Source organism: Oxyura jamaicensis, chromosome 4 (assembly GCF_011077185.1).
Source record: "Oxyura jamaicensis isolate SHBP4307 breed ruddy duck chromosome 4, BPBGC_Ojam_1.0, whole genome shotgun sequence".
Taxonomy (NCBI): Eukaryota; Metazoa; Chordata; class Aves; order Anseriformes; family Anatidae; genus Oxyura; species Oxyura jamaicensis.
Genome location: NC_048896.1, coordinates 83,942,719 through 83,966,813, shown reverse-complemented (window position 1 = coordinate 83,966,813; position 24,095 = coordinate 83,942,719). Strand labels below are relative to the sequence as shown.

The following is a 24,095-nucleotide window of genomic DNA, read 5'->3' as shown; positions in this document are numbered from 1 at the left end:
AACCTGAAAACAGGCTTTTTGGGGGGGAGGTATAAATCTAAAGCAGCAGGGGTTTTCTGCCAGAAACCTGAGTTCAATACTTTAAGCACATTGAGACGACAGACGTAGAATCTAGAAAATGAACAATGTGATGTCAGTAACTAGGGTTTTGGTGCCATTTGGGATGGACGTTTGGAAGGAAGAATTAATAAAAAGCAAGGGTGGGAGGAAATGGAAAGAAAAACATAGAAAGGTGGGCTCAAAAAGCAGCTAAAAGTAGCAAATGAGGAAGCAAATCTGTGAAGACTGATGATGAATCTTGTCAGATCTGCATATTAAATACCACTCTTACCTCAGGGGTGAATGGGCTTTTGCATAAGCACCTCTTTTCATGTGCATTACGTAGGGTAATGTGAGCATCTTTCCACTCCTCTCTTAACTTCTCCTTATTCCACTGTCCTTATGCCAAGTACTCTGTGTGGCAGCAGGCAACTAGTAATCAGCAACGCTGTAATTCTCCCAGAAGCTCTCAGCTGGGAGCAGAGGGTCAGCGATCTCCTTTTCACGAATATCTATGCTATAGGTCACTTACGTGGCATCAGATGTTCAGTTTTCTATTTATTTCTCAGCTGGTTTCTAATCACGGACATACCCTATGGAAAAAGTTATAAAAATGTGCACAGATGCCATAGCCAGTTGTGCCGTACTGTACAGGCACAGTAACCACACAGGTGATAATTAAGGCTGTGAACGTCTGACATAGCAGCTTCTCTGAGGTAATGCCTTGGTTGGATGCATTCCCAGCCGAGCGGGTGAAGGGCAATGTGCTCCTCTTTCACTTCTTTAATGTTCTTGTTCTTTCTTTTTGCTATGAGAGAGCTACTGTTTCATTGCTAGTCTAAACCTAAATGAGACTTGGCTCTAAAGCCTTAAGCTCTACTTGGATCAAAGTTGTGTTTGTTCTGCTGCAGTCTAGAGAAAACAGAGCAGTTCTAGAGTAGAGGAATATTAGTGCAAAACTTTATACATGGAAAAAACAGCAAGTATTAACAGCCTGGCATTGTATCTCGAATCAAGTTGGTGTTACCGGAGATGAAATTTGGTCTAACATTACATTTGATGTCTTCAAACACTATTTGTTGGTTGAGATAACTTCTCACTCTAGTTTGTAAATAGCTTGTAAATAAATGAGGTTGTACCAAGAAGGACCGTGGGTACTACATGTCTCAAGCAACATATTTAACATTGATGAATTCGCATCAAGCTTTCAAATTGCAAAGTATGCCACAAATTTTGTGCTGTAAATTGATATATTGGTGTTCTTTCCTTCACCAGTCGAGCATAATCTTTTGCTTACAGTGACCTCTAGTGTAAATGAATGAAACAATTTGGCTCCTGCTATGAACTGATTTCAGGCAGAACCACAGTTCAGATGCAGTGCCGTGCATGTAGAACATCATAAGCATTGATCCTGTTACCTGTTTGAGGAGACACATATGCATGCCATCTGTTTGACTATGTAACAGCCTGTTTTATGGATTAAACAAGCACCCAAAGCGGGAACAGAAAACCATAAAAACAAAAACATTCCTTCAGCCATAATAAATAAATAAAGAATTTAAAAATTGTTCTTGATTGCTGTGTAGTTTTGTTTAGATTTTTCTTTATGGATCAAAAACAAAAGAAAACAAATGAAAAATAAATAAATAAACCCAACTATATATGATTCAGGTAATTTCCAGCATTCCCAAGTGTGTGAGATTACTCTTACTTTTAGAAATACAGCCTTGTATTCAACTTTGTATCTGAGATACAAATCAGAAAGTAGTGATGCAAGAATTTTGACAAGGATTGTTCTAAAATTTAGAGATTTACCAACTTCTGACCCCAATTTATTGAGTTAACCTCAATATCATAGCTTTTATTTTATTTTATTTTATTTTATTTCATTTCATTTCATTTCATTTCATTTCATTTCATTTTTTTTACGCCGGTGTATCCAAGTAACCATTTCCAACCTTTTATTTGTAGAATAATTTGCTCTAAACCAAATATTTTTCTGTCTGGTTTCTACAAAACTGCAGGAGAAAAGGAGAAATAGAACAGATCATTCTAGGAAATAAGTTATCACAGAAAGGTTCTGATGCTTGGCAGTGTTAAATCTGGAATTTAACAGTTAAATGGAATTTAGCTTGAGAAGTAGTCAGTTCAGTCTCTGAATATAAAGAAATCATTGTGTAAGCATCTTCCCACATTTCAGAAGGAAATCATCTCTGGCTCACTTTGAACAAATAGAAATTACCATTTCTTTGTCAAGCCAGTTCACATGGCTTGAAATGTAAAGTGTTAATATTTTACAAAAGATACAACAAAAATATTTCTCTAAACTACCTTCTGTCCTTTCCAGGCTTCCATCTGCTACCCAGCAGTAAACATTTTGTTCTCCATCCAGAAAACACGGTGTATAAATTGCTGTCTGAAAAACTGCATTGCTACGTCTCAGTTGCAGGTATGTTTAATGTAAAGGATTCTCTAACAGACATTGTGTAGCGTTTAATTAAGCTTTCAAAATTGTGCAAAACTATCATATTGCAAGTTACATTTCTGACAGGAATATATGCTGTTAGTCCTATACCTGTCAGATCAAATTCTGTCATCCTGTGGCTTTCAGGGTTTTAGTCAGGAAGCCCCCATAGAGTCATATTAGTCATTAATTTTTCAATTCATATCTATGTGAATAGTGCTATTTCCAAATCTCACTACTTCCTGCCTAAAAACACACTGTCAGAAGTGTGAAAATAAAGTGAACTGTGATGTGAGTTAATTAATGATATGAGTGAATTAATTAAATATTAAACAGAGAAGTTCAGATTTATAATATCTGCACATATTCACATTATTCCTTGTCAATTATATAAAATCAAGAGAAAGGCTTCGGTCAACTTGAAATGCAGATTAAAACACCTGTTCTTTGTCTATTCAGTTCTTATCTCCCCCAAACCTTTTACGTACAACTTTTCTGCTATAGACTTCACTGTACTTGTTCAGATTTTATTGATACATTTCAGTATTACAATTCTATTTATTAACATTAAAGTAGTGGGATTTTTGGTAACTTTAACAGTGACTTTACCTGGCTTCAAAAGGAGTGGAGGGACAGGTTGCAGCTCACTAACTTTATATAATTTTGTCAGTTTTCTCATAGCAAATGCAATCAGCAAATTATTATCGTGGTGCAAAATGTAGTTAATGGATTCCCTCAGGGTGGTGTTAGTCAGCCTGAGTTCAACATCTTCACAATGCTCTGTTAATTAAATTGATACACACACGGCTCCCACCAGGTGGCAATAACACATCATTCTTTAAAGTATTTGCTGAATCTTAGCTGGTAGAAATGTATTTTATGTACTAATTAGAGGAAAAAAATATGATTTATAAAGTCAAGCTGTGGATGCCCCATCCCTGGAGGTGCTCAAGGCCAGGCTGGATGGGGCCCTGGGCAACCTGGTCTGGTGGGAGGTGTCCGTGCCCATGGCAGGGGGTCAGACCTGGATGGGCTTAAAAGTCCCTTCCAACCCAAACAATTTTGTGGTTCTGTGATTCTACAGGCACTTAGGAAAAGTCATTTGTAAGTGACAAGAGAGTGCCTTGTGCTGGGCAATATCCCCTACTAGATTATTGCAATCTATTTCAATATAAATAGGAGCAATAGCAACTTGGTTCCTGAGAAACTGAAATTGTTTAAATTTGCCTTTTGATAAAACCCCAGGCAGCAGGCAGCACGAAATGCTAATTTACGAGTGAGAGCTTAAACTTCTCAGCAATCTCACAATTTTAGCTCAAATTTAGACTGATCAAATCCACACTTTCATCTACAATATAACTGTACATTTTAGATTTTTAATCTAGTTGCATTTGTGTAAGTGCTGTACAGCTGCTATATCCCTATTGTATATTTCCAGAGGAGAAAATATTACTTGCTGTGCACTCACTTTTCAGATGCTCTGCAAGTAGTCAGCAATCTTTATACAAACGTACTTCACCTGCAGATCTGTGCACCTGCTCAGACCAGCAGTACGTGTTCCACAAATTCAGGGTTTCCAGATGTGTTGCAGCTCAGTTAGAGTCACTGGTCTGACAGCATGCAAAAAGTTCCTGACCATTGAGAAAAATCCTCAAATTTCTCCTAGAGCAATTTTCAGGAAGAGAGTATTTCTGAGGAAAAAGATATAACAATTGTGGTATCTCAAAACTAGTTTCACAATAGGTGTCTCAACTCTTCAGTATGTTATCATGCAGAGGCATGCCGTGTGCTCAGTTAGTTCCTGGAGTTCCCTATAATAATGTGTGAGAAGATGTAAGTGCCCAAAGAGGGCTTCACAATGAATGAACAGGACAGAATCTAACCAGGCAAGTAGAACGTTCTGCGGAAGGAGATGGAGACAAACATTACAAACTTTCTCGTACAGAGGAAACTGTTTAGAACAAATGCCTATTTCTGCTATTACAATGCAACCTACTGTATTTTTAAGAACTTAGGTCATCTTGCATACTCTGAATGCAGTTCTGTTGTACATTTTCACTCAGCAGAACCTTATGTTCCAGCACTATAACCATCATTTCATATTTTCCGCAAATCCTACACAACTAAAGTAAATTTTTCCTGCTCCCTCACATAGAGGTGTACGTGCATAAATTTTCATAAGTATTTCTGAACCATTTCATAGTAACTTAAAAAAAGAGGTATGGTCAGAATCCTTTCTTGTGTATTCTGAATTTTAATCTATTGCAACTTGTCTGATTGCATAAACTGCCCATTTTCATTTTTCTTTTCTCCAAAATGCTTACACTTGGAATAAAGAAAAAGCTGCTGCAAGAAAAATATGGTATTAACATAGCCATTGCCCTTTCCAGTGTAGTTAAGCAGATGTTTGAACTGCAGAGAAAAGTAATTTATAGCATTGGTTGAAATAAGATATTGCATTTGGTTCAGTTTAAAGAAAATGTAAGGTGGTTGCAAGTTACTTATGTTGATGTAACAGCTTAGGAAAAATAATTGCTAGTTTTATATTACTGAGTATATAAAGAAATACTCATAAACCTGAAAAAATATATTTAATGTATCATTTAATACCACTTTTCATGTGTTTCTAATAGCTTTTTTGGATGAAAGCCCTTTGAAGATGAATAGCTAAGACAAAAAGCTTGCAAAACTTATTCTTGAAAGAGAACATGAGTTAGGTTTTGCTTTCTTTTTCAGTTCACTTTTAAAAAAATGAGTCCAAAACATGTTTGAGTAGGGAATGTTGTGTGCAGAAATAAAAACTTTACTGCCATATATAGTCTTGAAAGGTCTAGTCATACTAAGACACATTCTGTTTCAATGGAAAGAATCATTCAAGTATGGAAAAACTCCAGCTGAAGAAGCTCACTACAAATTCAAACCATCCTCTGAAGCAACAGAGCTAAATACTTTGCAAGATACAAAATACAAAGCACATTCTCAGCTATGCATAGATGGACTTAACTAGGAGGGCCTAATAATGATGTAATTCACTGAAGTGGAGCTTAGTGATAATAAATCAAAAATGTCCCCAACCTGATGACATCGGACATTTATTATCATAGACCTAATTCTGTCCAATGTGGATTGCTGCATTAATGTTTTCATTTTGCTTACTTAATGAATATTTTTTCCCTTTTCTGGAAATACCATTACAATGCAAAAGAGTTAAGAATAAAAGTAGAAAACACGTGTTCAGACAAATTTTGGAACAGGGTCAATTTAACCCTCAGGATGCCAGAGCCATTAGGTAGCACAGTTCATAAACAGCAGCTCCCATTCCCTGATAAAATGTTCTTTGTGACAAAATTGTTCTCCACCAAAGCAATATAATTATATAAGTGATGTACTGCAACAGAAGGAAAAGATGAAGAACTCTAAATTTCTTTTCACAGTGTTAAAAAAAAAAAAAATAAGGTCAGTGCAACTGCACTCTATAGACCATGCTTTCCCATACTCATACATATGTCCATTATCTAGAAATTTTAAGTTAGTATTTTGCATTTACAAGTCACAGAGGACATTGTCAAATACTATACACATACCTGATATTTTATTCCTCTTTCACACTATTCAGCCACCTATTCTAATGCAAATAAACAATGTTTTGTACCACCATCCTTCTTCAGGAATGGTGCCCAAAAAGCAGGAGGCAGCCTTAGCTGAGTTTCACAAGTGGTGGAGTGTCAGTAGCAAAAATTACATGGAGATATGCTGAGGTTCCTCATACTTTAATTTGGTAACTTCTGGCACACATTTCTTGCCCCACTCATCCCAATTCCCTGTAAAAATCTCTCTTCCAATTATTTCCTAATGATGCGTTCTGCTTTATGTATAGCGTCACCCTTCACTTCACCTTTCCTACTTCCAACACACTCAAACACAGCGGTGGAAGTATGTCTCTGTCATTTCTGGATCCAAGAAGACTCCAGTATCAGTAGTAGTACACTGATGCAATTTCTGTCTGAAATTTTATATGCTTTCTGATGCAAATTTGCTTTGTATTTTTGGCACAATTAATCTGCAATGCAGATGAACTACATCTGGATAAAAGAGAGTTGATTAACCACATATTTTTTTGAAGACATGTTATTACAATTCTTTATATATTTTTTTCTTCTTTATACTCAGTTCTTCAGCCATCAGTATTTGGTTTACGAGTATTTGGGGCTGCCCAGTATGCAATAAATGCTCTAACCAATATTGTTGAGTCAGATACTTACAAATTCTTTGGTTTGGCACAGCATACACAATATTTTTTTTTTTTTTTTTTCCCCTCACTGTATTGTAAGGTCATATTTGTTCTGCTATATGCTTTAGGTCATTCATTTAGGTCATTCTCTTTGCCCAGATGGCTAGTAAGGATGCATGACTTGGACTGCCTTTTTTCCCATGTAGATTGGTATTTCAAAGATAAATCTTACTTCATATGTTTTGGTCCATGCATTTAGACTCTGAGTTTCACGAGCTTTCCATGCAACTATACTCCTGATTTATCCCTAGAATTAGCCTGAATGTCTTTGTTAAATAAAACTTAGATAAGGCTTAGACAGAACTTAAAACAGCAAATATCTTTTTTCATCCATCTGCTAATTTTCTGTGTTCTGATTAAAAATAAGCAACAAAATATAGCCAGACTTTGTGAGGGAGATCAATAGTGACATACATTTGCAAAACATTCTGTGACCTGAGAGATGGCTTATTCAGGATGGCAGCGCACCTCTGCTGTTTTCATTTTAATGTGCATAAAGGAAGTTAGTGTGACATACGGCTATGGATACTGATGTATATGGATGCTACATGACTTGGCCTTGTCAAGGTGTTAAGGCTTCCCAGTATTAATGTGTTGACCTGATTTGAGTTAGGGTTATAAGAAGAAAACGAGGATTCAGCAATACTTTCAGACCAGGAGTCTTGTAAACTAATATCATAAAGAAATAAAGGGCAGATGTATTCCAGCCTGCAGGGTGAAATAACTGTTTTAACAACTGGGAGTTGGAAAGAACCGAGTAATTTTAGAAACAGTCATAACCATTTTTAGCTGGTTAAAAGGCTACAACCATGTAAAAGCAGTAAGAATTTTTTATAAACTACTTAATTTCTTCAGAAATGGTAATTGACATACGTTGTTATGGATCAAACAATATCAGGTGGGATGAGAAATTGAGAAAAAGAAGCCTTCAGGATTAATTTGCAGGGAGCAAGGTAGACTGTCTTAGAAAAGAAGATGGACGGACAACTGATAAGAAAGATGTTTGTGTTTTATTGTCTCAGAATAAATACAGCTTCTTGCATTTTTTTTTTAAATTCTAATTAACAATGCTCTATGGTAAGTAGAACATTTGATAGCTGATGCCAATTTAATTGTTCCAGAAGAAGAAAAAAATAGTAGACTTGGTGTGGTGAATCATGGCTGATTCACTATAGGCTGCATCTTGGTCCAATTATGAAATCAGGGAAAAGAAATTACCTTGACAGACATGTGACTGAGATCACTCACAGTCCTGAACAATTACATTTGGAAAAAACAATGAGCCTGACAGAAGATATCTGATACATTTTAACAGACATAAGCTTACATTGGATTGGGGAAGTCTTTTTAATAACCTCAAGATTCTTTTATGCTTGTTCTGAACAGACTGGCATTAATTCACAGAAAGACTCTCAGAAGTCTTAAAAGGTCTTAAAAGCTTTTGTAATCTTAAATATGATATACAGCTATCATTTTAGTAACAATACCAGAGAAGGTCTATCACAGAAAAATGACTTACCATCATTCAGTATTTGCAAATGAAACAGGAAGAGCACAAGGATAATGTTTGAATTTTTAGATTTTTAAAAAAGAATTTAAAAGTAACTTGAGAGACATAAAATCAGTTCCTAACTCAAAATGTTGATTTCTAAAACTGCAAAAAAGCTGCTTCACTTGAGGAGATAGATGACAATACAAGAATATTAATAATGCTTTCATTGTTGAGCCCTAATTTATTTCTCAGGAGTTCAAACTGGAAAGCAAACAGTCCAGCAAATACACTAGGAAACTTTTTTGTTTGTTTGTTTCTATTCAAAGTGTTGTGCCAATAAGTGGTTAACTTTTTCAGAGGAACAGTGAATTCTGGATAATGTTAGTGGAAGGCAGATGAAAATCGACTTCATTTTTTCAGCTTTTAAAATTACTTACATCAATAAAAACTGAATCAAGATCAACATGAAAACCGAGGCAGTAAGACTAGCAATAGCAAGTATACATTGTTAAGAACAGCAAAGACTGATCTGCAAGTTAAATAAATCATTGTGGTCCTACTTTTGCTGTAGACTGGAGTATGGGGGCAGAGGAAATACTTTGTTGGTTATTGCCGCTGTCTTGTGGAGGAGCCACTCAGTGAAGGATGGGCTACTCCTACCGAAATCAGAGGAGGTAGCTCCTTGTAACTCAGCTGTCCTGCAGCCCTGTGGTTGGCAGCATCAGGTCAGGAAGGTGGGATGATGTTTGTTTCCATTCCTGAATGCAGCTGAAATCTAATCCCTTTTATAGGAAGTTTTATAGTTCCGTTGTGGAAGTACCAAGCTACTGCAATCATCCCCTTGCTCTGTATGGGTAGAATCCACAGAATCAAAACAGATGAAGGATGAATGAACAGATAAAAAAAAAAAAAAAAAAAAAAAAAAAAAGACTTATTTCAAGCAAGTAACTACTATTGATTTAGTGGTTAATCTGTTCATGTCAACTCTGAGTTGGAATAAGTCAATTTAAAAATCTAATGCTCATCAAAAGTGAACAAGGCATGCAAGGTCAGGAAGAACAAATGGAGTGGTTATTCAACTGCTTTCAAATCTGTCTTTTAAGTGTTAGACTCTGCAAACAACAGAGAATTTATTGCTGAGTGGCAGACATAAGGAAACAAGGAAACATCCTTCACTAACAAAATGAAGCACTGTAGATAGTGTCAAATGCCACATTGATTTACCCTAATTTGAGAATTTGGCACAAGATAAATAATTTCTTTTTTATATTCTGGGAAAAAAAAAAAAAAGAAAAAAAAAAAGTGAACAAACCTGTGGAAATGCATGGCAAGATGTTGAAAAGAAGTGCCATTATTTGCTGTCACTAGTGCCCACCAATAAAAACCCAAAGCATCCACCCATAAAACCCAAATGTGAACCTGGCATGCAGCAGGGAAAACACAAATCGATTAGCAGGGTAGAGAGAGAAGGGAGGAAGCAAATATTATCATCATATTATGCAAGCTACTCTTGGCTATTCATCCATATGCTATTTATATTGCTCTCCTGTAAAAAAAAAAACAAGCAAACAAAAAGACAAACAAAACCTTTTTATTCTTCACATATGTATTTTATAAGGAATAACTACCTTACATGTATATATTGTACAGATCTTGCCTTTAAAAATCCAGTTGCCTTTTCTAAACTTTCTTGCCCTTCATATTTCATTTCCAAGCTTCCCTTTAGTTCACCAAGTTCCAACTCCTTACCTTTTAAGAACTGAAAGTGTACTTAACACTTTTGCTGTAACTGTCTGAAAGATAACTATACGGGCATCAGCATCAGTATGCCATTAGATGTCATCAGTATGCCATTACATTTAGCCAAGACTACCTATGCCAGTTACGTTCATGTAACTGGAGAACGTTATACAACATGAAATGAAAAGGGTACTGCACAACCATGGTATACCAGGTAGCTATGAATAATAATAGACGCCAGCATAGTTACAGTCCCATTTTGTGTACCAGTTTTCTGCAAGGACTGTGGAAGAAATCTGTGAAGCAAAGCAGCAGCAGAATAATTCTGCAGCCACAAGGTGTTCTTTACACCTGCTGCCATGCCTCAAATTCTACTCTAAATCCTAACAAATGAATGTATTTAGTTTTTCTTGAAAAATATGTTTCCCTGAATAACATTTTCCAGTGAATGCCTCTTTCAATCCTCAGAAAGCTCATTTAAATGTGCCTCAAAGGCAAAACACAAAAAAAATATATTTTTTTCTTTTTTTTAAATGTTTTTAAATTCTCTAGGCTAGAGATTCTTGTATGAATGTTACTCTTCTGGCACAGGATTTCAAGGCTTCAAATTGCCACTGAAGGTGCAGAAAAAGCCTATTGAGTTCACCGGATTCCCTCGGTCTGGACGGCAGATACGCTTTAATTCATAGCCCTCACCATTATTATCCATCCTCTAATTGCTTGTTTTCTTTCCCTCCCAAACAGGAAGGCTGTGTTCAGTCAATCTATTTCTAGCATATACAATTAAAGCACCATTCAATGCATCTTCAGACTTACGAATTTTTCTCTACAGGTAAGAAGACTCATGATTACATTTATTCTGTTTTATAAGGAATCATTTGCCTTTCGCATAGTTTTTACTATGCATGCCCCAACGCCGTCTAATCATACTGTTCTCATACAGATTCAGCATCTGAATAGTTACACAGCAGGTTTGAAAGCTCACACTCCAAAGTTGCAAAGAAACCCTGCAAATACACTTATATTCACTTAGGCAGCCTGGAGTCTAGAGAAGGCATTCATTACCATTTTAATTCTCTTTAGGCATGTCATTTTTAAAAATCCCTGCTTTAAGCATTTCATTGTTACATTTCTGCTCATAAGTTACAACTTTCTGGCTTTGAAGAGATAAAGACCAACACTGAAGGTTTTGTATGTATCCAGCTGTGATGGAGATGAATCAGAATTACAACACCATAGCCTCTTTTAACACCGAACAGAAATAAATCTGTATGTTTTAAATGAATCAAGTCAGTGTACCTAGACATATTTATAAAAATGTCAGCATTAAAACAAATTGTGGTAATAATAAGCAAAGCTTAAAAACTCAAGTGTTACAAAAGAGGATTAGCTGTTTGGTTGAGAATTTATAACGAGAGCTCATATTTCCAGACTCTGCTTCAGTAATGATTTTAATTGTGTTAGAATTCATCTTTCATTTCCTTTCCCCATGAGGGGGCAATCATGCTTAACCAACCTGATAGCCTTCTATGATGAGGCGACCAGCTCAGTGGACGGCTTTATGACACTGTCCACCTATAACACCCTCACAGGAAAGCTGATGAAGTACAGACTAGGTAATTGGACAGTGAGATGGACTAAAACTGTCTGAACTATCAGGCTCGGAGGGTTGTGATCAGCAGCACAAAGTCCAGCTGGAGGCCAGTCACTGGAGTTGCACCCCAGGGGTTGATGCTGCCTCCAGGACTGTTTAACCACATCACAAATGGCCTGGATGATGGGACAGACTACACACTTGGCAAGTGTGCAGACAGTACTAAACTGGGAGGAGTGGCTGATACACCACATTGTTGTGCTGTCTGGAGGGACCTCAACTGGCTGGAGAAATAGGCAGTTTGATTATTTCAAACTGAACATGTAAAATGCAACTGCATTTTTTAAAAAAACAACAACAAAAACACATGTAAAATACAGATTTGAAAATGTGGCTTTCTTTACAGACTCTGGAAGCAAACACACCCTATAATTTACATTTTGATAACTGCAAGGGAAAGAAAAAAAAATGATACCAGAATGGACTCCCAAATTTCAGTGCTGAATCAGGCAGCTGTCCTAAAAACATCAATTTTATTTTAAAGACTTAAAGTTATCTCTGCACATCCTCATGTTATTAATGCATAATACGATTCTTCACTAAAATCAGCAACTACAGTGCAAATATGAAAAAAAAAAAAAAGAAAAAAAAGAAATGCTTTCAGGGCATGCCTTTTTGACTACAAATGACTGAAACTCTCAATTCCTTTATATTCATACAGTATAATAAACTACAATATAAATATAAAGAAATGTAATGCTAAACACGTGAAACAACTATATTTATTGGTAGCAGAGTGATTCAGTATAATGATCATAATTGGTCTCTTGGAGTACTGCTTTTTTTTAAACCATTAAAAATGCAGCATTGACTGCATGTGAATATATATAAATAAATTTCCCTGAGGTGCATCATTACACATCACAGGTATACCTAAATCACTTATGGAAATTTCTCTAGGGTTGTGAGAATTTTTTTTATTGTCTTGGAAGAGGAACACGCATCTAGAGAAAGACTTAGGGGCTCACTTGTCCTATCTGACCTTTTTATTAAGGGAAGAGAATGTGTTTACAGTGTAAGTATTGTAAATTTTATAATTTAAAGCAAGTAACACCACCAACTCTTTTAGCAGGAAACAAAGTGTTCTGGTGAGAATATAGCATACACAGTTCTGGTATGTGACTGTATGGACAAAAACTAACAAACAAACAGACAAAACAACAACAAAAAACCATTAACTACTTACACAAAGCTAGAAATAGACCAGCTAGTTATGCTTAACGGTATGTCACTGAAAAGCAGGTACATTTTGGTAAACCTCTTCAAAACATTTAAAAAGAGCCCCAGTTTCACAGCTCCCTCATTTTCAGTTACTGAATTTATCTGGTGAATTACTGAAAACAATGGGGTCTAAGTGCCAGCTACTTCACGCACAGGATAGATATGATCTACAGGACAAATATGATATACGTGATAGCATGAGTTGCATTGCAAAGTTAGGGTTTTTTATATTTTTTTTAGCCTGGATAAAGAAAAAACAATACAAAACAAACAACAAACAACAACAACACACACTTAAATGTTATCAGAGTTCTGTAATGTGCTGCTTTTCCATAAGGGGCTCTTCCTTTGTCATTAGTAGAACTGAAGGGAAAAACACAAACAAAAAAAGACAACAAAAAACCACCACCAGTTATGTGTTCAGCAAAACAAGTAATTGTTTCATTCCTCTGTTTATATAGGGAAAACCAAACCAACCAAAAAAACAAAACAAAACAAAAAAAAACAGCATACAGTAGTCAAAGCCAAAAGCATTCAGCAATGCTAGAAGCTCGTATGCATTAAATAACAAGTAATTCAAACCCACTATTTGCTGAAAGGGGAAAATTGCCACCAAGGTTTACAGAGAAATGAATACATGGAACAGAAACAACTACCCAAGAAATGCTTTTAAGACGTTTGGGCAAATCTTAATTCCACAGATATGATGGATTTTTTAATGCAATGGGACTCTGCAAATGCATTTCATAGAGGTGCATATATGTTCAGTAACTGTCTCTGCAATTGCAGGGACACATCACAGACATGCATACACAGAAGCCCTTTGTCCTCTTACACTTGAACACTGTCAGAGAATGTAAGACAAGCCATGTTTAACTTCTAGCTCTCATACCTCTGTTATAAAGGACTTTGTTTCTAGAGGTACACCATTCATCTCCTTTTCCTCTTTGGAGTTCCCATGTCAACATTTAAAGAAGTTACTTGATCTAACCAGATATTTTCAGTCTGAGAAGCTTTGTTCTGTAGTACCGTCTCTTTCTTCCTAATGAGAGGACCATGACTGTCTTCTTACCTGTCAAGAGTTGCATGTAACACTTCTAAAATGAAAAAAAAAATACTTTAACCAGGGTCAGAATCAGATAACAACAGAAGGTGAGTCATTGTAAAACATAAAACTCATGAATGTAATGCTTCCTCAGGGACAAAAGAAACCCTGACAGTTACTTGAATGTATGGTGCCAAATTAAAGCTGAGAAATATAAACAGAGATTAATCTTTCACATTGTTCTACCACAGGAACAGGATGCAGGAAAACCATACTCCCCATAACCATGATGGGGCAACAAGCTCAGTAAGCCATATTAACTGTATCTCATATTAGAATTGGAGAAATGTGAGTTCTAGCCCTAGTTGTCCCAGTGAACTGCTGTCTTGTCCCAGGTCTCACATTTGTCATTTTCAATACCTGCTTCTCTATCTGCAAGAGATACTTAATTGCCTTTACGAAGTACCCTGCCAATCACTAAATAAGGCAAAGATTTAGAGAGAGGTAATACTGTTTATTAGACAAAGCAGTATAGTTTGAAGAAAGGCCATCCAAGTTTGTGGACACACAAACACTCCAGGTATTATGGAACATTACAAAATTTTGAAGACATTAGATACTAAGAAGAAAAACTAACCTAATATTTTTGTTTCAGCAATTACTGCAACTTCTGTTCCCATTTAAGTGGTTGATGCTAAGAATACAGACTTTAAATTCATTATAGAAGTGACTTTTTTGTACCTCCCTCCTCCCTTCCCCCCACAGAAATCAAACAGCTATACAGAACAGTGATTCTTTCCAAAGAGCTGAATAAGATAAAAAGTACAGATTAAAAAATATTAGGATGCAAGTAAAGGCAAAATCCACAGAAAATATACCTAAGAGGACAGAAGCAGGTTGCAAAGGCAAGGATAATTGTGCTCTATCCTAATATTGGACCACTTTGTATTCTTAATACCCTTTATCTTAGGTCCATGCATATTTAAGCAAATACTTACAAAAACCCATCAAGGTAATATCAGCTATCAGACTTTTAACATGTGCTATCTGTTCCTCTCCATTGCTAACATTCAGTTTTAATGCACTTGCATCAGTCACAGATATATATGCTTTATTCTGAGATTTATTTCCTAGAAATACTCCTCCTGTTGAACATATGAATAGTAGTATTCTGACTTTTATGAAGGAAAAGGAATGCTAGCACATTTTCAGCAAAACAGAATCTGCAGTTCCCTGTTTGTTTTCCCAATACAATAATCAGAAGATACTGTTATGTTCTGTTATTAAATCCAAAATTCAGATGCATTTTTCATTGAAGGAGATTATGTATCTTCCTCAATGGAACTAGAATTTATCAACATGGCTTAAAACAAACTACAACAGTTCACACAGTTCACTACAGAGGACTGTCCTCAGTCTCCTGCTGATTTTGTTAACTGCGAAGGGAACTATTAAAAGAAATATCACTATATGATTACAAAAACACAGGACTGGAAGAGATTCAAAACCAATCCTCTACTATTCCTCTCCTAATGCAGGATCCAATTCTCTTTTGTTGAAATTCATCCAGGAAAGATTAAACAAAATGACTTCTCACAAGAAAATCTGCTATGGTTCTTCACCAATGTTACCATTTAAAAGATTTTAATAGACTGCAAAACAAAAACAAACAAACAAACAAAGCATCCTCACCTCCCAGATGGAAAGTAATAGTAACAAGTAGAGAATGTTACATTTTCCCCAGCTAATCAGTGATCTAGGATTGGTCAATAACAGGATGGATCAAGTAAGAAACACAGGATGAAGAATAACTGGCAAGGTAGTGGTATATTGGGGATTACAGTAGATTAAAAACTGATCAATCAAGAATGTCATTCTATTTCAGATAAAGCCATCCTGGCATGTAAGGCAAACAAGGTAATCCTACCACTACTCAAGACTGTAAGGCCACAGCTGCCACGCTTCAAAAGCCGAGTCCATACTATGATAAAGATATGAATCACATGGACAAAGTCTAGAGACGAACAGTGAGTGGTCAAAAACCTAGGAGGAATTCAGAGAAAAGGTGGAAAAACTAGTCTTCCAGCTCTATAGAAGAAGATATTTCAAAATATGTGAAATCTTCTGCAAAGAGAATGCTTTTGGAACTCGAAGTAGATAGAACTGTTAGAAATAACTTGCAGCAAAGGAGGTTTACATTAGATGTTAATTAAAACTTTACAAGAATACTCATACAGACCATCTGTGAAACCATCATCAGAGTTTGTTGCTGTTCTTAAAAGAGGGTGATATAAACCTCTATAAGGGACATCCAGGCCATAGGCAGAATGCCTTGGAGAACAAGATGGTTCTCAGATCCAGCTCTGAGATTTTTTATCCTTTATTCTTCAAATGTAAATTGTTTCTCATTTTACCACAAAAAGTATTATTTTTTTGAACTCCTCTTCTTTTAAAGAAGGTTTGATAAGTGTCAGTATTTTGGCATGCATTTAATTCCATTTCAATCTTGCAATATACCACTTAAATACCACTTAAAATGGTATAGTTAGAATACTCCCTTATTATTTGCTGTCTCTTTTAACCCCACTGTTGTTTTTTGTTTGTTTGTTTGTTTTTGCTTGACACATCTGAGAACACTGATCAGATAGCATCATGTTTCTTAGTAAAAGCCAAAGATGGGTATCTGATGAACATAATGCTTTGCTTACTCAAATGCTCACAGCTAACACAAAGGTTGACAATATATTCACAGTTAGCTATTTAATAACCTGTAATCCATTTCTTTTTTTCTTTTGTTTTGTTGACATACATATGTGAATTATTGCATTAACAGAGTATTTTATTACTACTTCAAAGAGTAAGAAATCTACTGTTTACATGTGTTCAGGGTGGTATCTTCTGGTTTTAAGATAAAGCTTCCAGTAGCAGCATAGAAACAAATCTTCAAAAAAATCTCAGGACACACAAAAAAAGAAAGGATGGATTTAATTCTTAACTTAGATTCCCTTTAGTTATCTTAATACCACCCTGAACTTCTTTGGTGGATTAAAAAGGGGCAGAGAAGGCTGCATAGAATTCTTATTTTTTATAGTTTGCTGTCAAGACTAAAAAGATGATTTCATTAAAATGCAATTAGAAGTTCACAAAATTTTCTAGGCTTTAAATTTTTAATCCACTTCCTCTTTCCTCTGGGTCGTTCTCAAAGTCTTTAGAATATTCCAAGTTTTTTTTCCACTAAGGACCCAAACCACTTGAAATGACTCATATGAAATGACACATACCAAGAGGGTAAGTTGCGTCATACCCTCTGATAGGTATGCAAGGAGCTGGCAATTCCTTTGGAGGTTTAATTTTATTTTCCCTGTAGGTTAGCTACCATTTCTTTTCTGAAGTGGGGTAATACTTTGTTTTATGCTGTCTCACGTCTCCCACCACAAAGTGTTTTATATACATCGTGCTTGATTAATTCCATTTGAGCAGGAAGGGCTTCTGTAGGAAATAGGCAGTCTGAATTCCAAATGCAATTGCACAGATATATCAAAAACAAAACAAAACAAAAATAAAATGGAAATTTTGAGCACCTTCTGAGTGCTTTGCCAGGTTTACCTGGCATTATCAGATTAAAACAATTTTGTACAAGAAGGTCTGGGGTATTGATCTATTTGCTTGTGCTTTTTTTTTGTTTGTTTGTTTTTCCCTGCAGTCTCCTTAGATGGCCTTTGGGAACTTGGCAAGACTGTACAGAAAGTGAATAAATTTTTATACAATACCTGCAGCATAGATTTGTCATCTTGGTAGCGCTCTCTTTTCGATGTAAATCATGAAACACAACCGAAGAAGAGCCACAGAGTGAAAGCACATGTGAGGAAGTAACGTGGCTAGTGCCAGCCCTCAGCTGCCCATACGGAGATTAACCAAGCTGCCTTTCAGGAAGCTGCACAGCCATTATCCCATCAGGCTGTGAATTAACCAGCTTACAAGGAGTGGTAGCTGAGAGGTCTCAGCAGTTCAGTCACCTGTCATTGACTACCCTTTCCTCAATTACATGTTCTTTGTATCTTCTTATAACCTAATTTCTATACCCATTCTATTATCAGGTTCCTGCTGTATTACCATGGCTAGACAACAGTTGACTGGACCTTTTTCAAACTGTTATGTGTATAATATCATTTTATGGGAAACCCTCACCACATTTTCATACCGTTGCTCTTTAACTAGGACTGTAATTACACAGTTTAATTAGATTTTGTTTGACATGCATCCACACTGTGTCCTATTCTTTATTTGCAATGTGATTCTCCCCTCCACTATAAAATGATAGTCACAATCTATGCCAGCATGTATTATTCAGTTGCATACAATATATCTGTTCTTATCTTGTCATACCAAACTCATACCTTTTGATCAGTCTTACTTTCTCAATTATGACTGTGCTGCTAATGGAACACATTGAAGTACCCACAACAATGAAGCACTGAGCTAGTTATCAAATATCTGAGTTCTGGAAGCCATCTAAAGAAAAGAGGGGTGAAAAAAAGAGTGCTATAGATAAAGCTTGCTAAAACATGTCTGAGGCCATAAGAAAATTGAAAAACATCCTGTGTTATTTGGACAGAAGTTTATGTTTATGCAATCTTAATTACTCAAGTTGTGACTGAGCTCTGGACACTGTACTTTAAGATATTAATTGATTTTCTAGCCTTTCCAAAGAACAAATGTAGTAAGGACAGAGCTAGTATCATTAACCCTGTCTAAGATGTCTCATTGTATTCTGTTTCATTAAATGGTGAAATTTTCTTTAAACTGGTAAAATTAAAGCTGAATTATAAGGGCAATTAATTAAAAATATTTGTTCTTCCTGTAAGTGTAATTATATCTGACATCGATACAATTAATTTTTAAAATTGATAAGTATTTTTGTTTTATTTTCCTCTGTTGCACATTACCCTGTCACTTAACAGAGATTAAGTATGCTTTTATTAAGTACGTGAGCATCCAAATTCTGCAGTACTAAGCAATTTACAGACTGCTAGGAAAAACTTCAGTTATTTTGCCTTTGAGCTTCTAGAATATGATGATAATACAAAACCAATTGCAGTGTCTTCATTGACAAATATCATGCTAGTGCATCACTGGGATGAGTAATGAAGTGTCTAGTTCATCTTCCACAGCATATAACTCACTGATTCCGGTATCTTCTTCAGATAGCAGCTGATCCTATCCAATTTCTACCTCTAAAGAAAAGACTACATTCAAGATTCAAAGTCCTACTCTGTCTTTAAAGAGAGCTTCTTTCAAGTGAGAAACAGCAGACCTTGCAGTTTTCCTATCCTCAATTGCATCCTAGCTTGCAAAGATAAACAAATCTATGGATCCTCTCCTCTTTTAATAGGGAAAAAGGAATGAATTTGTCAGCTGATTTATTCATTTCTCTAACACCCTTTCTTTCCTCATGAAAATGAACTTTATAACAGCAACATTTTTCTATTCTATAAGAAAGAGTAACAGAAGCTGTGGTATTTCTTAACAAAGATTTCCAAGTGGCTGCTGCCCTTTGAAATGACGCATAACCTTGTATTATGTCCTGAGTGCCTACAATTCTGAATATATAGATACAAGAAAAGTACATTGACTTTTCTGACCACGTAAACCACTTTAAAAGCACTAAAATCTTCAATATGATGAAATTCTAATATGAAATATATTATTAATAATACAGACTTTTTCATTTTTTTCCTTTGTACCTAAAGTTTGTGTTAAAGGAATGTTGCAACTCAGGGTTGCCAAACATATAGAGTATTATCAATATATATAGTATTACAATGATGTCTTCAGAAAGTTGAGGTGGCCATTAAACTACTCTTTAAAAAGAAAGAATGTGAATCATGAAGAGAAAAAAGCCACCAAAATGTAATGTTTTTAACGTCCATACTTAGCAGCCTTTTTCCAGCAAAGCTCTGAACAGCTCGCAGTGCACTATGTACTACAGCAAGCATGAGTGAATCACAGATACGTCCATAGATAATTCTTTCTAAGTATTGTGGCTGTTACTCTAATCCCCAGTCTCTCTTTATTAGAGCTAATCATCTCAACATATGTGTTAAAGAGAGCTATACAGGTAGCACTAGAAATCAATTGCCACCCAAACCTCTCGTGCTTATTTCAGTAGCCATATCTTTAACCAAACGTGGGTTAATGTATTGTAAATTTTCAGTTTTCCCCTTTGATTCAACTTGGGTCAAATGCTTTATTCCCCTATTCCACAGTACAGTCATTAACTTCATCTATTTATATTGTCATTATCAATTTGATATGTGACTACACAGCATGGCAGCTTTTAACCAAGTACATGAAGCCTGTAATAAATCTTAATTTTAGTGTGTATATTCCCAGAAGAGTCTTCTCCCTCTATTATAGAAAAAGAGGCTTCTCAAAAACAGGTGCAAGAAAATATTAAAAGTGCATGCATATCCAGTCAGACATATGCCCACACACAAAAGAAAGGAATAGTGTACAATCTACTCAGTGCAACACAGAAATGTAACTTATGATTGTTAAAATTAAATTTGGAAAATAACATATTTCAACTCTTAATTATAGTCTGATTCCTTTGGGTGCTATTGATAAGAGCACATGGAAAGTTTTCCCTAACAGAAGTACATACTCAGTAGTACATGCTATTTCTGCAGTTTGCTGCCAATACCCACCTATGACAGAACCAATCAATAGGGTGACAGAGAGTGAAGAACAGTGCTAAGAAGAAACACTACACCTGGTCATATCAGGGTTTCTACCAGTTCTAAAAGATTTGATTCTGACAAAATATGTGTTGAGAAATAATTTGTTCCACTCACAGGAGACTGTAGGCAGCTTCAGGCAGTTTTTGCCTTTGGCCAAACCGAATGGTGTCTCCACCCCACTAAGATTCGGCACTATGATCTGCAGCCACCAGCATCAGTCTCCCTTTTGGTTCAGCAGTATTTTGCTTTATATATGTATTTTTTTATGAATGCGAAATCATTATTATTTTTAATGAAAATTCAAGGCAAGTTTTGCAGTGCTTGTAATAACTTACAAGAATAAAAGTTATTCTGTTTCAGCTACTCTGAATCTCCCAGGCTCTCTGAAAAGGGTGTCTTAAATCCATCTTTCATAGAAAAATCATTCCCATACAACATATCACACAAAAATCCTTTAGGGTGCATAATGACAGTCAGTCTGCTTAAGGATCCCCCTAAGAGTAATTTATTTTTCCTTTCCTCTCATAAACAATAGTAAAATTAATAATAATCAGAGCTGAACAGTGAGAAGTTTTAAATATGGCCATATATTATACATAATTGCTGCAGTGGTACTATGCACTATTAAATATTTGCCTGCAGATGGCTGCATTTCAATGGACAAAAAACATACTGCATAAAACAAAATTCTGTCCTTCAATGTGTCTTTCTGATTTCTAAAACAGTAAAAGAAACTAATAAATCAATGCAATCATTCTACATTTACAGCAGCAGATAATTTGTTTCCCTGTATGTAAATCAGTATCAGAAGTGGTCTGGAATGTTTTTTTTTTTAATGTAAGAATGTAAGAACTCAAAGCATTACTATTATTCAGAGTCTAAGTTTTAAAAACTTCTCATACTTTCAGTTTTCACTGAGTAGGAGGGCCACCACTGTTTGCAAGGCATTCTTCTTACTGTTAAAAAGGTAGGGCAAATTTAGAGCATGGATTCTGATACCGTTCTGCTAAGCCACCTGCTTAAAGCTCTTTAAGATGAGTATATCAATATTAAAAATGGATTAACTTTTCTATTATGGCCTGTCCTTGAAATTTCATTTTGCTTCCTACTTAATATAGTTACTTTGGCATAAGTACAAGAAAGTCAAAATGCCTCTAATTCTAAACTCCATAGCTATAAAGTCAGCAAGAGTTTTTTTAATGGATTTTTAAAGTGTTACTTTTAAGCCCCCATTCTATTCCCACTAAACTAAATGAAGAATTTGCATTCATTTTGAAGGATTCCGAACAGAACCTAGTATTTTCTTGCACTTGTCTCACATAGCACTTTTTGTATTTAATATTTCAATCTGCTTTACTAATGACTAAGGACAGACTTAGAAAGCTGGTAACACAATACACAAACAAACAGTAATGATATGTCAGACACTGACTGGGCAAAATGTCTGTTTTCCTTTTAGACTTCTATAGTTCACAACTGTGTACTCCATGTGTGTTTTTTCCATGTGCCTCCCATTCTGTCAGGGGCACTACAGTTATCAGGATATATCTGGATTAATTTCTGGCCAACCCACAGAATTACTGGGTGGATTTGAGCAAGCCTTGTAGGACCCAGTTTTTTTCTTGAAGTAAGTCAAGCTCCCAGCTGAGGCTAACATAGCTCCACTGATACAACACCAGAAACCAAAACCAACCAACCAGAAACCAACCAACAACCACCACCACCACCACCACCACCAAAAACAAGTCAGATTTTAAATCTTTAACTACATTTCAGTCATCTTGGAGACTGCATGCTTACTAAGAACATTAGTGCTTTAGGGGTGGAAACTCTGCAGTACATCTGTGCCTCACAAACAGTGCAATGGGTCCCTTAGCATGAATCCAATACTGATTTCTAGACATTAGTGGATATACCAACCACATGCTCTTAAAAGAATGGTCTAGAGTTTGTAAAGTGAAAGTGCTTATCAACTGAAAGGGACAGTACTGTATCTGACAAGAAGCTAATCTTTTTGACTTGTGCCAGCAAGATGATCACATACCCTTACTTTCAAATGAAGCCCAATTTATGTACATTTAAAAAGCTCAAACATTTCTATTAACGACAAATATTGAGAAAGAAAGTGTTAGCTAGGTTATAAATTTCACCTCATTTATTTGTAAGTACTGTCAAGCAAAAATGATTTCACACATAAGAAAATTAACCTACATGGTACAACCCTTTGCATCAGCCCATTATAAGCAAATCCTATACAGAACATCCTTTTTTTCAGAAGACAATCCTGCATCCTGGCACAAGACACAACACTGATAAAAGGCTACGCATATATTATTGAAGAGCTTCAATTTCCTTCATCCCTTATCAGGGCCAGAACTAAGTGTCAGAAATCCTATTTCTAAAGAGAAAAAGAGAGTTACAATGTAGCTAAAGCATAAGGGGCAGCTTATTATTGTTTCATTAATCCAGACTTGGAACACAGCAACTAATAAACATTGACTTTTTTAGAGTGTATACATCAAACATTTATACTGGATAGTGTCTTAGAAAATGGAACAAATAAACTATATGAAGTAATTAATGCCAGTCAGGATATCCAAGTCATTAATTTTAAAATCAAAAGCAGCGTTTTCAATATAGAAGGGAAATTTCCAGGGCTATTCTGACTACACGAATTCCTCCAGCTCCTGTTAGAAATACCTCCCTTTGGAAAGAGATTTGTTTAAATGTTGCTTAATACTGCCCTGCAATGAATGTCCCCTTTTGGCTTTAATATGCAGCCCTGACTGTTAATTGCCTTTATCATTAAAAATGTATGTTCTGTTTCAAATCTAGATTTTGTCCATTCACTTTGGCTATCAATAGCGTTATGCTTTTGCCTGCTGGACTGAAGTATCCCATCATCAAATTTCTATTGCCATGTGGTAGCCTAGTCACCCTAGAGCTCTCCTTCTGATGAATTGCCTCAACCTACCTCTCCAAGTATGTTTCAAGATGGATGCAAGTTTCTTTTATTTGTGGTTCCTCTTTCAAATCCATCTAGCTATTTTCCCATACCCATCTCATGTTGTGAAACTAGTTATGGACCTTGCACCCCAGCTGCAACAGCATGAAAAAAACAATACAATGGTAACACAGCTTCTTTTCTCCTTGAGGCTGGGTCTGTTTATACAAACACTACATTAGCCATCAATGTAACATTGAGCTAATTATCAGGACAGTCCCCACCTGCCGAGATCTTGGTATTTTACTGAACGAAGCACATTGCTGCTGCATGGAATTGGCCAGCCACTGAACCTGGCCCAGCAGACACTCACAAGCAGCACTTCAGCTTGGTTGTGTTCGAAGCCAAGGTACGACACCATTGAAGAGGCAGCATGGTTGGAAATGAAGCCAGGGCCTGCAAGCC

General features: G+C 35.9%; 1 long non-coding RNA gene across 1 annotated transcript; it reads right to left on the bottom strand.

Moving 5' to 3' along the window:
- Positions 1–12,845: 12,845 nt before the first annotated feature.
- On the bottom strand, positions 12,846–23,824 carry LOC118165994. The gene is made up of 5 exons (XR_004750305.1): positions 23,661–23,824; positions 18,344–18,447; positions 15,874–15,989; positions 13,883–13,998; positions 12,846–13,264 (listed from the first exon to the last, which is right to left on the bottom strand). It is a non-coding gene; the product is annotated as an uncharacterized LOC118165994 (long non-coding RNA).
- Between the last annotated feature and the right edge of the window lie 271 nt (positions 23,825–24,095).